Source organism: Lutra lutra, chromosome 11 (assembly GCF_902655055.1).
Source record: "Lutra lutra chromosome 11, mLutLut1.2, whole genome shotgun sequence".
Lineage (NCBI taxonomy): Eukaryota > Metazoa > Chordata > Mammalia > Carnivora > Mustelidae > Lutra > Lutra lutra.
In genome coordinates, this window is record NC_062288.1 from 95,096,067 (window position 1) to 95,105,381 (window position 9,315).

Genomic DNA, 9,315 nt, shown 5'->3' on the forward strand with positions numbered 1-9,315 from the left:
GGCGGCTAGAAGGAAAGGTCTAAAGCTCACGCAAGGGTAGGGAGGGGAGATAGAGGCTTAGCCTGTATCCTTGAAAGGGGGGTGCAGGAGAGAGAAGAAAAGAAAGGGTTGCAGGGCACGGGGAACATTAGATACTGTCTAGGCAGTCCCTGTGGACTGGGGACCCAAGATTTGAGGGACTGATTTAGATCAGTCACAGGAAAGTCACAGGAAAATAGTTTCCTTCTTAGCTAAGGGTTTTGCTCATTCTGTGAGATCTCTGAAACTTTTTTCCGGCTTGTTAAAGCTTCCTAAAAACTCCATCATGCCATACCCATTTCAACTAAACAAAATAAACTTTCAGAATACGAATTTGCAAGGTACAAGCATTAAAAAAAAAAAGGTATTGGGGTGCCTGGGTGGCTCAGTTGTTAACCGTCTGCCTTTGGCTCAGATCGTGATCTTAGGGTGGTGGGATCCAGCCCTACACCGGGCTCCCTGCTGAACCGGGAGTCTGCTTCCCCCTCTCCCACTCCCCATTTGTGTTCCTTCACTTGGAGTCTCTCTCTGTGTCAAATAAATAAATAAAATCTTTTTTAAAAAGTATAAACATTTATTTATTTTTAAAGATTTTATTTACTGGAGCTCCTGGGTGGTTCAGTCAGTTGAGCGTCTGTCTTTGGCTCAGGTGGTGATCTTGGGGTCCTGGGATCAGCCGGGAGTCTGCTCATCCCACTCCCTCTGCCGCTCACCCCCCACTCATGCTCTCATTCTCTCTCTTGCTCTGCTCTCTCTTTGTCAAATAAATAAATAAATAAATAAATAAAAATCTCTAAGGATTTTATAATCTTTAAGGGTTTTATTTATTGTAGAGGGAGATAGAAAGGAAGTGAGTGGGGGAGGGGCAGGGGTGGGGAGAGAGAGAGAGTGTGTGTGTCTCAAGCGGATTCTGCACTGAGCTTGGTTGCTGGGCTTGACCCCATGACCCTGAGATCAGGACCTGAATCTAAATCAAGAGACAGACATTCAACCCACTGAGCCCCTCAGGTGCCCCAAAAGTACAAGCATTTAAATTACTGCTTTGCTTGTTGAAACATCATTTAATACCTTTTCAGGTACTAAGATCAAAGACTTGGCTTCTTCCAGGTTAATTAGAACTGGAGTTCTGGGGCGTCACGAAGGCAAACTGGCAAAGTAGAGCAAATGGCAAGCAGAGAACGACTGAGAGCCCAGCTGGATGCCTCCCCCAAGCCTGTGCGCGCAGCAGGCCTGTCACCTTGGATGTTGTGCCTTCCAAACTGCCAGGCACATGTCCGGTGGACAAACCAGAGAGGAGGCTGGTGAATTCCTTAGTAGTGGCCGCCACTCCATCTGCTCCATCATCTTTGAGTTCTAGACACTAACTTGTTTTAGAAAAATTCCCTGCCTCAGTTCATTGGCTCAGACTCTGATGAGTGATGTGAGGCCAGTGCTTTGCAAGTTCCCATCCCTGCCTGCCTGTCACAGCCCCAACCCCATGGCTGCTCCGGTCCCTGGGCCAGTCAATGGCTCTGTCGCCATGAGGCAGGGTCCCTCCTTCCCTGTGTGGCCCTGCCCCTGCTGGTTCCCTGGAGCTTTCCCAGCTGATGCTACCTCTGGTCCATCCCAAGCCCTGGTTTTCCAGCTCCAGCTCCAGAGCTCGGGCAAGCCTCCACAGTGGGGGCCATGCCCTGGAGCGTGGGAATCCCTCTCTGTGGTCCCTCTTCTCCCAGTTCCTGACACTGACTGCTCCAACCATGGCCGCAGCCCTCCCGGTCTGTCCTTGGCTCCTCTCCATGGTGGAAAATGAGGCCGGGGGCACCTGGGTGGCTCAGTGGGTTAAAGCCTCTGCTTTCAGCTCAGGTCATGATACCAGAGTCCTGGGATCGAGCCCCGCATCGGGCTCTCTGCTCAGCAGGGAGCCTGCTGCCTCCTCTCTCTCTATCTGCCTCTCTGCCTACTTGTGATCTCTGCCTGTCAAATAAATAAGTAAAACCTTTTAAAAAAAAAAAAAAGAAAGAAAGAAAGAAAGAAAGAAAGAAAGAAAGAAAGAAAGAAAATGAGGCCTGGGGTAGGAGATACTGCCTGGCCTCAAGTCAGGGAAGGTGCCGATGGGAGGAGAGAGCCAGAGTTGACTTTTCTTGATCTTTTTTTGTTTTTAATATTGTATTTATTTACTTATTTGACAGAGAGAGCACAAGCAGGGGGAGAGGGAGGGATCCCGATGCAGGAATCAATCCCAGGACGCTAGGGTCATGACCTGACCCGAAAGCAGATGGTTAATGGACTGGGCCACCCAGGCACCGCACCTTGATCTTGAATCCTGCTTTTTCCACCTAGAACGAGCAAGGAGTCCTGCAGAATCTCTTCTACCCCTCCCTCCTCTTCCTTCAGCATCCTATTGGGGGGCAGTGTGGGGTCTGGAGCAGGTTGCTCTGCTTTGGATTCTCAGGGTCTCATTCTGTAAGGGAGAAGTTATAATGGTTATAACCGACTTTGCCAGCGAGTAAAGGGGGTAGTACTGGGCCGGACCATTGGGGGCGCTCTCGGTTACCGCCTGTTATTTTTCTAATCTCTGTCTCTCTCTTTCCAGGAGCAAAGAGAAAAGTGTTCAGAGTTCAGCAGAAAAGGGAGCAGGCCGTTTTTCTCCCCCCTCATTGGGCACAGATCCTGCTTCATCTCACCTCTAAACCAAGTGAAGGAGAACCGGGGGCCAAGGGCCAGAAGGAGGCTAGCCTGGTTTAAGATGGGGAGAGAGGTGGTTCTGGGTGGTTCAGTGGGTTAAAGCCTCTGCCTTCAGCTCAAGTCATGATCTCAGGGTCTTGGGATCGAGCCCCACATCCGTCTCTCCGCTCAGCAGGGAGCCTGTTTCCTCCTCTCTCGCTCTGCCTGCTTCTCTGCCTACTTGTGATCTCTGTCTGTCAAATAAATAAATAAAATCTTTAAAAAATAAAAAATAAATAAGATGGAGAGAGAGCCTGAAAAGGAGCCTTGACCAACTCCTCTCCCCCAAATTGTTTTCTTTCTATTCAAATTCCCTTAGGTTGCTAAACATTTACTGAGAGTCCTTCATTCCAGCAACTTTGCATAGGTCATGTCACAGAATCCTCCCCACACTCGTGAGCAATTAACTATCTCCCCTAATATTTTATGGATGGGAAAACGAACTTCCAAAAGGTTATGTGCCTTATTTGAGGTCACACTAGCCGAGGCCCGTCTGCCTCAAGCCATGTCCTTTGTTACACCAGCTTTGCCTGAGAGCCGGGCTCTGCCCAGTGCCAGCCACTCTGCACGGCAATTTCCAGATCAGCGTTCAGTCCACGTTCTGGTTATGCTTCCTCCTCTGGAAGGCACAGGAGGTGCAGTTCCTCCAGGAATTTCAGACACTGCTCCTTAGACACTGGGTGTCCGCTTGGGTCACTGGGACCCATTCCTTCTCAGCCCTTGCGTGACAGCAACCCCTCCTCTGGGTCACGGCCACCTGCCTTCCAGCACACAATGGAAAGATATACACACAGCAAAGAACCAATGAGAGCTTTGGGTGTTGTTACTATTCTTTTATGCAGAAAGCTGGTGTGGGGAGAGCAATCATTCTCTAATACTCAGGCCCGTGACATCTAGATGTGGCCGAGCAAGGAAGGAATTTATTTGAGGGGCAGGGAAAAATCCACAATCCACAGCTTCACCTTGACATGCCCTTGGCAAAGCTCCTCCACACCACTCCAGTGGCTGATGTGAGCCCACCAGCAGCAGGGCTCCCCTGCTCCTGTCCTCCTCAGGCGGCCCTCTCCCTCCTTCCCTTCTCCATCCTTGGCCCATTCTCTCCTGCCTACAGACAGCTGGACGCAAGTTCCTTCCCAGCCACCACAACCCTCATGTGCCTCCCTCTGAGGAAACCAAACCAAACCAACCATCCCACCCAAACCTCAAACTCGGGTTTGGTTTGTTCTTGGTCCCAATCAAATGTCATCCAGGAGGTGTGGGAAGAGAGGGGGGAGGGTGGGAGGGGCCTCGGGGGCCACCCAGGGAAGGAGTAAGCAGGGCCCAGACTGAGGGCTCCAGGCTCCTTCATCCTCTCCCGCTGTGAGGGGCGGGTCTTTGGCTGAGATCCCCCCCCCCCCCACTCTCCTCCTCTCTCTGGGCGCTCTGCTGCCTTCTTCCTCCTGTACTGAGACTGCAAGATGGGCAGCTGTGGGGGCCCGTTAGGGGGTGCTGTGGAGTGAATAACATTTGTCAGGATACCACTGGAAATCTCCATCACTGAATTGGCAAGTAACACAATAACATAATTTTTGCCTAAGAAGCAGCTGTTGCATGTCTATGCCCCTAGCTCTGGAGGGTCATTTTTTTTCCCCCCACAAAGAATTAAGGCATTCATAGCTGTACAAGGATTAGTGTGTTTATGACCGAAAGCAAAGAACAAAGTCATGGACATTCCACAGCGTTCACCATCAGGCAGTCTCAAATGTTAGGCCTGCCGTGCCAAATACCCTCTACTCGTATTCTTTTCTGTTCCTTTTGGGAGACCCAGTTGAACATCAGGAAAGGGAAGAAGAGTGTGGTGACTGAGATTCTCCTTTTTTGAGTCACGGATTTCTGCGTCTGAGCAGTTCTAGATCTTCCTGTTCACCGTGATCCCAGAACACACTAGGACAGTCGGACCAGCTCTGCACGGGGCTGAGGACGTGAGACTGTCCCAGCTTGCTTCTCAGAGCTTTCCCTGACCTCCTTCCTGGCTGGCTAGACAACATCCTCAAACCGGAGCGGGGTGGGGGGAAGAATTCCTCCAAACATTTTCATCACATGTCATGAGCTGCACGCATGGACTCAAAACCCACCAGCTCATCCCCGCTTGCTAATGTCCCCCCATCCCTGATCTCAACCTTCAGACCTCCAAATAACTGTGTATCACCTCACTGCCTCTCAGAGGCCATACCTTTGTAGGAACAGGTTTCTGGGAGGCCCTAATATCTGATCCACTTCCTGTCTCTCTCAGATCAACTTAGAGCAAAATAAAAAATACGGCCCTAAAGGCAAGCCAGGTGCCATCTGACCAGCCTAGACAGCAGTGTGGCTTTCTGTTTGGCTACTCTCTTTTGTGGGTCTCAGGTGTCTGGAGAGATCAGACAGGCCATACCCAGCTCCCCGCCTGCTCAAACAGGCAAAAAAAAGCACAAAGCAGCTGCCAGTTCTCATCCTTTCTGCTGTTTCCTGTATGGCTGAGTGTGTGCCAAGCGAAACTAGAGATCGCCTAGGAGGCAGGTTCTAGTATCAGCCTCTTTTATCAGTGAAGAAACAGACAAGAAGGTAGGTGACTTGCCCAAGGCCACTGCAAAGGAGTTCCACAGCCCAGAAGGGCCCAGCAGTCTAACCCAGGACAACCCCTGCTTCTTGGCCACTGGGACCACAGGCGGGAGCCACTGTTTTTCACGTGTCCATCTTGAGAGTGGGGATGTGGAAGGCCCGGGAGCAGCAAAGCCCAGTGGGAAGGGGCCTCACAGGAGGGCACCGTCAAGCCCCTCATGGAGGAGGGAGGGGACCTGCCCAGGCCACCTGGCATTTGCACAAGGGAGCAACCCCAGCAAGCCAGAAGGTGGGATGCAGGGGAGGAGAAACTCCCATGACAACCCCACTAAGGAGAAAGAAAGGAGGAAGTGGGAGCCAGGGGGCCCTGTGAGGGAGGGTAGAGGGAGGTGGGCGAGCCTGCAGCAGTCTCCTCCCTCAGTGTCTCCAACATGATCCAGTGTCCTACTTCTGTTTCGGAGAGTCCTACTCTATCAGGCTTGAGGAGTAGCTGGAGGTGGGTGGCCCAGGGCCAGAATTTTCCTGCCAAGGGCCCATTCTCTTGGGAGCTGATTGCAAGCCAGGTGTACCAAGCAGGATCTGGGGTGGGGTGGGGATAAGGGTGGGGGGAGTGGTGGAGGTGGAGGGGTAGAGTCAGTCCTGGAACTTTTTATTTGTCTGACAATCCCCTTGTCTTGGCAGGGTTGGGAGGCGCGTGTCTCATCTTTCCCCACAGGGATCCTGGGGCGGGGGTTTTAGCTCAGGGGCTTCCCTTCCCTGATACCGTTTTGAAGAAAACGAGTGTGTGTGTGTTTGAGGGGGCAATTGTTGAAAGGGTCTCAACAGAAAACTGCCCCCCATGGGAGCTAAGCCCGGTGGTTCTCAGCTAGGGGCAACTTTGCTCCCCAGGAAACACCTGGCGAAATTGGAAGACATTTTAAAGTCCTAGTCTGGGGGCGCCTGGGTGGCTCAGTGGGTGGAGCCTCTGCCTTTGGCTCAGGTCATGATCCCAGGATCCTGGGATGGAGCCCCACATTGGGCTCTCTGCTCAGCGGGGAGCCTGCTTCCCCCTCTCTCTCTGCCTGCCTCTCTGCCTACTTGTTATCTGTCTCTGTCAAATAAATAAAATATTAAAAAAAAAATAAAGTCATAGTCTGAAAAGGGTGGGGGTGTGTGTGTCTGGGTTCAAGGAGGTAGAGGCCAGAGATGCTTCTAAACATCCTGCAATACACAGTTCAGCTTCGCCTCCCCTCGCCCCCCGCCCCCCAAACAAAGAATTATCCTGCCCCAAATGTGAATCGTGCTGAGGCTGACAAGCGCTGGTTGCTGAATCACCGTTGCCCATCTCTATCCCCTTCCCCGGGAGTCTTGAACAAGTACTTGCCCGGCATCGCATCTGCTCTGTAACAATATTACGTGGGAAATGCTAAAATCACGGGCACTGGGATCCTGTGAAAAGATAACCACGGCCAGGGGGGCCTTTGCGCGCCCACCCGAGTCTTCTTCGCGGGGTCTGGGGACGCGGAGGGAGCGTCGGTGCGCTGCACGAGAGAATGGTGCCACCTAGTGGTTCCGGGGTTAACAGCAACAGCGGGAACATCTCCAAGAACTGGAAAGTATTTATAGGCTTAGCTGCGAAGAAAATTTCTATGGAAGAAAAACAGTGACCACCCAAATGAGAATAAAAAGAGGCTATTTATTCAGAGATTTCTATAGCAAGGAAGTCAGCCACCATCACTTGCACGTGGCAGAGACTCAAATACCGGTGGAGACTCAAATGCTAGATTTCTAGAGGAAACTAAAAGACTTCAGGTGTGCCCTGCTTGGAGGTTGTTGGCTCCAGGCAGCTGGAGGCCTGGGCATCCTCTGTGATCGGTTTGGAGAAGATATTTGGCTGTCTCTGGTTGGCCCTGAGATGGAAGTGGGGGATGCAAATTAGAGAAGTTGGCAGTCATTGATGGAGTCCTGACTATCCCCGGCAGGCGGAGGGTCCAAGTTCTACTGTCCTGTATCTTGCCAGTGTCTGTTTGTGTATCGAGTCTGTTCGTGCTGTTACTAATCCTGAACCAGATTACATAAAATGACCCATGTGAGAAGCAGCTTGACTGCAGGCCAACATCTGTGATTTTTAAAGGCTGCCCTTACAGATTCTGGTTAGGGTTCATGTTTGATAAAACGGTGTGATTTTGCTGCCCATGTGCCTTAGTATGGATGACATCATTCTCCTCACTGACAATCACATGGGGGCCCCAGGAATCCCTTAAAGTCACCTGCTTGGGTGACTAGAGCTCCTCTCCCCTCTCCCCACCACTACCATCAGCAACACCACCACCATCACCACCTCTAACAGGGGCTATGGCCCCTACTACCCCCACCATCACCTCTGTTTCTCTCTCCCTTGCTGTTTAGAGCTATATGACCTTCCTTTGGTTCTTCAAGGTTAAAACAAACCAACACCCCTTCCCCGCAATGCTTTACACTCAACTCCTTCCTCTTGAGGGCTTTATTCTTTACACATCTGAATACCCTCCCACCCTTCCTCTACAAAGTAGCTGCCATCCTCGGGGGTTCTCCCAATTCTTCACTTCTTTCGTGCTCTTGCCGCACTGAAATGGCACATTATACGTTCCCCTGTGGGGTCTCCCTCATGAGTCATCAGCTTGTAAGGGCAGAATGTGTGTCTCTGTGTGTCTCCAAGGCCCAGGGCCCAGCATGATACTATTATTCAATAATATTATGAAGCCTTGATAATAATAGATTCTGCTTAAGAAATATGTATCGGGCTCAAAAAGTATTGGCTAGGGGCGCCTGGGTGGCTCAGCGGGTTAAGCCGCTGCCTTCGGCTCAGGTCATGATCTCAGAGTCCTCGGATCGAGCCCCGCATCGGGCTCTCTGCTCAGCAGGGAGCCTGCTTCCTCCTCTCTCTCTGCCTGCCTCTCTGCCTGCTTGTGATCTCTCTGTCAAATAAATAAATAAAATCTTTAAAAAAAAAAAAAAAGTATTGGCTAAACGAATAAGCATGGTGTTTCAGGAGCCACTCTTCAAGGTCCAAACACATTCCCCAAATCAATGCTGCCTGGAACTCCCGGTCCAGGGGTAACTTCTCCCCGTCCCTCCTCACATTCTCCTTAGCTGAAAACCCAGCCTGTGTGCAGAACGGGCTTTCAGCTCACCGCGCGTCTCAGCGTTTCCACGCCTTTTGTAAGGAAAGCTACAGAGATGTCGGTGGAGACTGACAGGCACGGGGGAAGGGGAGGGCATTAAATCTATTTATGGAATCCAGGACCCCTTGGCCAGGTTAGCCTCCGAGCGTGTCCGCGCCGCTTCCGCTTTAAGGGGCGGAGCCCGAGCGGGCGGGCGGGGCGCTCCCGGAAGACTCGGCCCCCGCGTCCTTCGCGTCGGATCCCCCGCCGGCCAGGCGCCCTCCGCCGCTCACCGCCGCCGGACTGCGGCCGCCTGACTCCGGCCCTCCGCGCCCCTCTTCCCCTCCCTCCCCACCCCTCTCTCCCCGCTCTCTCCATTCCGATCGCCTGCCCTCCGCACACCCTTCCCGCTGTCGGCGTCCGGATCCTCGGACCCTCCTCTTTGAACCTCTGCACCCCTCATCTCCCCGCCCCTGGCTCTTCCCCACCGCGGTACCCGGTGCCCGGGTCTTCGGCGGTTCGCACTGCCCCCTCCCCCACGCCGCGGCTCTCAACCCTTTGTCCCGGGTGTACCTTCCTTCTTGCCCCGCACCACCCTTGCCTCCGCCTTCCTCCTGCTCCCGGCACCCGGGTCCTCCGCACCCACATCCACCCCCACCCCTACCCCCGCCCAGCCTCTCCGTGCTCTGGGTCTCGGCGGGTGCCCGGGCACCCGCCCGGGTTCGGGTGACCCTGCGGTCGCCAGGTTCTGGCTCCGCCCGCGCGGCCACCTCGCGCAGGTCGCGTCTCCGCTCTGGGCCTGGCCGGGCGTCTGGCTGGGCTCCTTCCGCTGTCACAGTGGGTGCGGTTCTGAAAGCCCCCGAAGGCGCAGCCGGCCTCGGGTCTTAGGTCT